Source organism: Tupaia chinensis, unplaced genomic scaffold (assembly GCF_000334495.1).
Source record: "Tupaia chinensis unplaced genomic scaffold, TupChi_1.0 Scaffold000382_1, whole genome shotgun sequence".
NCBI lineage: Eukaryota > Metazoa > Chordata > Mammalia > Scandentia > Tupaiidae > Tupaia > Tupaia belangeri.
The window spans coordinates 3,773,392-3,779,760 of record NW_006159884.1 but is presented as its reverse complement, the minus strand read 5'-3'; positions in this window follow the sequence as shown (position 1 = coordinate 3,779,760).

The following is a 6,369-nucleotide window of genomic DNA, read 5'->3' as shown; positions in this document are numbered from 1 at the left end:
AAAGCAAATTAGAAATTTAGTACCCAGGCAGAATTGTTAAATTGTTCATGATACATTAAGATATATTCTCAAAATCACAATGTACTGAGCCCTGTATATGTTCCAAGGCTCATTAAGTATAATTTCTCCATATGGATATATTTGAATGAGGTGGCATGCTTAAATTGTTATGGTTAATTTCTTTTCTGAAATTTTATGATGAATTAAGATAATCCTTTTATTTCTTTGTGCATTATACTGTGAAACCAGTGTTTTTTTCCCCTTTCTTTTTGGTGCTGAAACTCAAGGAGATAGAGGGCATGAATAAGTGAATGCAAGTAATCAACATCTGATAAAAATATAATATTTTATTTTCCTCTCTTCGAACTACCCTTTTCTCCTTCATTTCATTCAAAAGGCAATTGAAATCAATCTCTCTAAATCAAATATATCCTTTTACTTACCATAATGGCTATGCTGGTGAGTAGATTGTCTTGTTGTCCAATATTTCCAAGACACTGGAAATATATTTCTTCCAATTTTTTATTTCTAAGTGTTTGGAAGTTAATGAAGCCCTCTGCATGGCTCTCTTCTTCAGAAAACACTTCTATAGAATAGGCTTCAACCATGTGTTGTAATCTCCTCTGGCACAAATGGTCAGCGGGGCATGTGTTTTTGCCCTCATGTGTTATTTTTTGAACATTTTTATATGGCTGGAAAAGACTAGACCCCTATGGAATCTTATCTAAACACTGCAGAGTGCTCAAATGTATCATATTATTGGTACTAATAAGATGAAAAATTAGCCTCTGCAATAGACACTGGGAAATGTTTCAAATCACAGAGAGAGGTTTTCTTTAGGAGAGAGCTAAAAGAAAATAGGACAGCAGGGAAATAGATCTGAGGAGGTTTTTAGAAGTATGGAATCAAACAAAGCTTTTGGTGAAGAATGGTTTCCTATTGGACTAAATTAAAATGTGTGGATGTGCATGAACTGTGTGTGTGTGTGTGTGTAAGGCAATAAAGAACAAGTCCTCATAGGACAATTAAGTCAAGGAATGAATTAACTTTTGACTGTAAATATAAATAATAAAATAAAATGGCAATTTCTTTCATTTAAATTCTTTGTGAATTTTTTCATCTATTTGTGTATATGCCTAACTGGAGTTCTAAATGTATGGAATCAGAAAAGTATTAATAGATTTTCAATAAAATGAAAATTAGATCGACATACATTCTAAATTAGTTTGATATGTGAATGAAGGAAAAGAAAGATATAAGAAAATTATTAGGGATTTTTACTTTAAAAATTGCTATTGAAAATTTCTTCATTGAAATCTTAAATTTTTTAGATTGATTCTCTACAGCCAAATCTGTTTAATCTAGAAGAAAAAGCAAAATAGAATTAAAATAGTTTAATAACACAAGGCGAAAAGATTAATAGAAGCATTCCTTTTTCTTCAACTAGACTATACGTCAATTATGGGACAATGTGATCTGCATTTATTTTTCTTTAGACGCCTCCTTTACTGTTAGGCATTCAGTAAGTAAACTGTCATTGTTGGATAAATGAATGAAGAACCCTTAGGAAAATAAATTGAACATTTTTTCTTTCTGGTAACAAAATATAAACTTTGTCTAGCTACTAATTAGAACATCACTTTATTTGGTTACAAAGTCAAAATTTGACAGACCATACACTGTGTTATCAAGGTGGGTAAGACAGATAGAAGTAAGAATACGATGGCAATTACGCTGTGAGCAGTAACACAGAGCAGGAGCACCTGACTTTATATCGACAGAAATATACTAATTATGTGGGGCAGTCTCCTAAAATCTAGAATATTTTATTTACTTATTTATTTATTTTAAAGAAACATAATGCCATCTCCGACGGAAAAAACAAACAAACAAACAAATAAAACAGAAACACAAAGCAACAGTGCATGTTCTTGCTAGGCAAGTTTGGATGAGGTAAAGAAATGTGTGGTAAATACACCAGGTCACAGTAATTTAACTACAACATCGATTAATGAAGGAGACAGCGAGTGATTTTAAGAAACTGTATTTGAAGGGTTTTTAAGGCTAGGAGAGAGTATTCTACTACATTTGGTTGTTTATGAAATTAACATGGGCATTTATATACTGGAGAAGGAAAGCTGACTGAGTTTAAGTCCTAAAGTGCAAATGGAAAATTTCATTCATAAAGGCTAAGTGAAAGAATTTTTTTAAAACCCACACTTATTTTTTAAGAGAGATTTTTGCTATGGGGAGTGTTCACTCACCAGAGAGACAGAGACAGAAAGTGAGAAATCACCTTCCAGGAGGTATGGCCATGCCATAATCGCTTCTCCTCCATCCTCCCCTCAGGATTTTGGGCACACATGCACATGTGCCCAGCATGAATTTTAAACTGCCATGTCTGGAAGTCAAACCGTGGTCGACTACATGGGAGTCCAGAGATGCAACCATTATGCTCTCTGATGGCCCCATACCCATATTTTTAAAGCCATTTATCCACATTACTCTGTTCCTCGGGACAACTGCAAACCTTCTCCTCTTTCCATAATCGCTCTTAAATTTGATGACAGCACCACCAACATTGAAAAACTAAGAATCATACTTGACTCCACTTTAACTTTACCATTGTTCAAACCCTAGTACTCATTTCAGGATCTCACATTAAAAGAGAATTTAGTAAAGTCGCTTGAGGAAATGTCATATCTACTGCTTATCACAATGTGAATTATTCATCTTGAGAACATGGCTTTTAAATTTTATCTCACTTACTCTTTATGGTCATCATTTGGGCTGGCATTATTAGCCTTATTTTAATGATGAAAGAATCAAGAATGAGAGAGAAGAGTTTGTTTTCTTCAGTGTGGTGACATAGCTCATAAATAGCATAACCAAACTTACAGTGCAGACCAGTAATGCCACAGATGATATTGTTTTCTTCTATCTGCATGTTGTTGATAAATAATGACAGAAATCTTTCATTCTAGTCCATCAGGGACCAAAGACAATAGAGGAAGCATTCTCTTGAGCCTTAGATATCACCAAGCGAAAGGAAAATATAAAAGTCATGCTCCTGAAATATCTTCTGTGTGCTCAATGTCTAAAATGTGATGTTTAGTCCTAGATAAAGTTATACGGCATCTTATCATCATCAACACAGGAGTATGGTCTAATTTGATTTTCTGTAAAATCTATACAACATGACTGGATTAGCAAAGACAACATGTACATGAAAGAAATCTCAGATCAACACATCACATCAACTATTTTGCATGTACCCAGTCATAGCAAGGCAATAAACGATGACTCTAGGGGAAGTAATCACAGAAATGGAAGAGTTCTCACTACAAGTACATATTCCATATGCTGTTGCACCTTGATGGCTCTTGCTTCCACTGCAGATGTGTGGCCACTTCTCTTCATTCTCCTAACATTTGAAGCAGGTATCATTTAGTTAAGAGCCCTCATGTTGAATTCATTCCACAGTGAAAGCATAGGTAAATGCCATAGGAAGAGAGAGCATCCATACCTATCAGGAAACTACATACCACTGGTTGGGAGTAAATGAGAAGGAAACTAGAGGTTAAAACACTGTATTTCCTTTACTTATAGCCCAAACAACTGTGTGTGTGTGTGTGTGTGTGTGTGTGTGTGTGTGTGTGTGCGTATTTGGATAAACTGAATAATTTTTACCTGGTTGATTGAATAACTTTTTGTATTAAATATTTTTTGTTGTGTCAAATAGCCATCTGATAAATATGTTATTTGAAGAGGCTAATTCTGGTTAATTTCTACATATCATGTAAAAAGCAATGTGATCAGTATGGTTCAGCATATTGTAGATTTCAGATTCCACATACATTGATGGGCTTGCATTGATAATAAAATACTCTAGCTAAAAAAGGTCTTATACACAGAAATTGTTGGATGCATTTAATGCCATGTTACTGTAGAATCACACAGGAGCCAGAAACTTTCATCCTGTAATGTGCCAGAAAATGGAGAAAACTGAGAATACTTGGCAAATAGCATCAATGACCACAGGAACCCTAGAGTTAATTCACTGCCTGAAATTCAGAGTGAGTGGAGATCATGTGTGAATGTCATTTTTATACTGTCAAAAAGAGTTTTAGGAGCCCAATTATTGACTAAGTTTTTCTCATTTTATGTTTCACTTTGTGGGATTTCTGAATCCTGTTCTCTTGATAACACCTGGTGTCTATATGTTCTTTAAATGGTCATTTTTTCTTCTTAGATAAGGCTTTTTTCTACAACTTTCCTAGCCCAAAATAACACTGTCCAGTCATCCCTGCTATGATCCACGCTCCAGCACCCCAATTTCTTCCTCATCGATTTGTTTTCTGGCCCCAGAACTCATACAATTTCCAAGCTGAATTTTCACAGTACTATTTCACATGACTACACAGACCTCTAACCGAATTCCAAGAATTTCTGGCAGGAGTGTTGTCTGAAGGGACAGCATTTCAGTCAAGAAGTACACACTGGGTCATGGTCATGTAGCAGACAAGGTCTTGAAACCGAGTGGCAATGCAGAGAATTCTCCTGAATTCTTCAATTTCTGTGATTGAACTATTTTCCTGCATCTAGGAAGTAGAACCTCATAAGGAAATTTATTCCATTTATAAATTGGAGCAGTAGGTCAGATCCCAATGTCTGCTGAAAAGACTGTTGATAGTTTCTTTTGTTGTTGTTGTTGTTGTTGTTGAAAGTTTCTTACCTTCCTTCCCATCAGCAAGGAATCTTAAGTTTGCGGAGGATCAAGATCCCACATGGCCGACCATGGTTTGAGTCTTGGACCTGGTAGCTTATTTTCTCACTTTCCCTCTCTCTCTCCCTCTCTCACTCTGTCTCTCTCTGGTCAAAAATTAAAATAAAGTTAAAAAAGAATTCTCTGTATATGAACCTGAATCATCAGGCATTGAATTAGGTTACTGTCTCTAAAACTGAGCTATTGCTTTCAAATGTACAACTCACTTAAGTCACTTAAATCACTCCTCATTCTTTTTTTTTTTTTTGGAGAGGTTTTCACTATAGGGCATGTGCGCTTGCCAGACAGACAGAGAGAGACAGAGAGACAGAAAGCGAGAAATCACCCCCCCAGGGGGGATGGTCATGCCAAAATCCCTTCTCCTCCATTCTCCTCTCGGGATCTTGGGCACGCACGCACACGCGCCCGGCATGAGTTTTAAGCCACCGGGTCCGGGACGCGAACCGCAGCTGACTACTTGGGAGTCCATAGACATAGCCATTACACTAACTGCTGGTTCCCAATCATTTCTCATTCTTGTCCCTAACTTTAATATTTAAAGTTAATATACCCTGAAACATGAATGTAAAGAGGCTTTTAAACCCATACATTAAGATTAAGATAATAGCTCTGTTCTTGATTATTTTTAGCAGAACATAATTCAGTAAACGTATAAAGTAAGCAGCATAGATACTTTTATACTTTTTTTTAGCAAAAAAATAGACTAAATAAAGGAGGTAAATTAACTTTAATGATATAATTTATTTAAAACAATATACTTAAAATACTATTTCAACATGCAATCAATACAATATTTCTCAATGCATTATTTTTGTATCCGTTCTTGTTTGTACCAAACCCTTAGAATCCCAAGTGCGTTTTATACTTGGTCTATCTCGAGTTATACTAGAGTAAGTGCTGTATAGCCATGTGTGCTGGTGACTACCTTGTTAATCAGTAGGTTTCCTAGTCATGGGAGACAGCTTGTCTGTCACCAGTTACTATTACAAATGGATCTTCCAAAGCAAAAAGACAACATATTAAACACGTTGGAATGGTGACACATAGGAAATGCTCAATAAATGGTTATGGAGTGGCTTTAAGATTAGATTCCTGGTACATGTTTTGTTCCTGTGGACATTTGACTGTGCAATCTGTGATTAACACAAGAAACTATTAAAGATGACTGAGACTAATTGATTATAAATGTTATTTTAAAAATACCTGATCTTACAAAAATATGTTCAGAACTTCAAAATTATTCAATGTTTGCATATTTGAATCAGACTTTAACAATAATTCACATGTGCTACTATAGCATCTTGTATATATGGTACTTCATAAACACACGTACACATCGGTATATACACATGCATACAGGTATGTTTTACAAACATTTACTGAGGTAGCTACATAACCAAGATTACTGTTTATTTGATAAATATTAGTTGACTTATCTATGTTTTAGTTATTATTTATTACCAATATTGAAGATATACTTGATCATAAATATTTTTAAATAAATATATGTGTGTGTGTGTGTATGTGTGTGTGTGTGTATATGCATGGAGAGCAAATATGCAATTATTACAAAATGCTTTTGG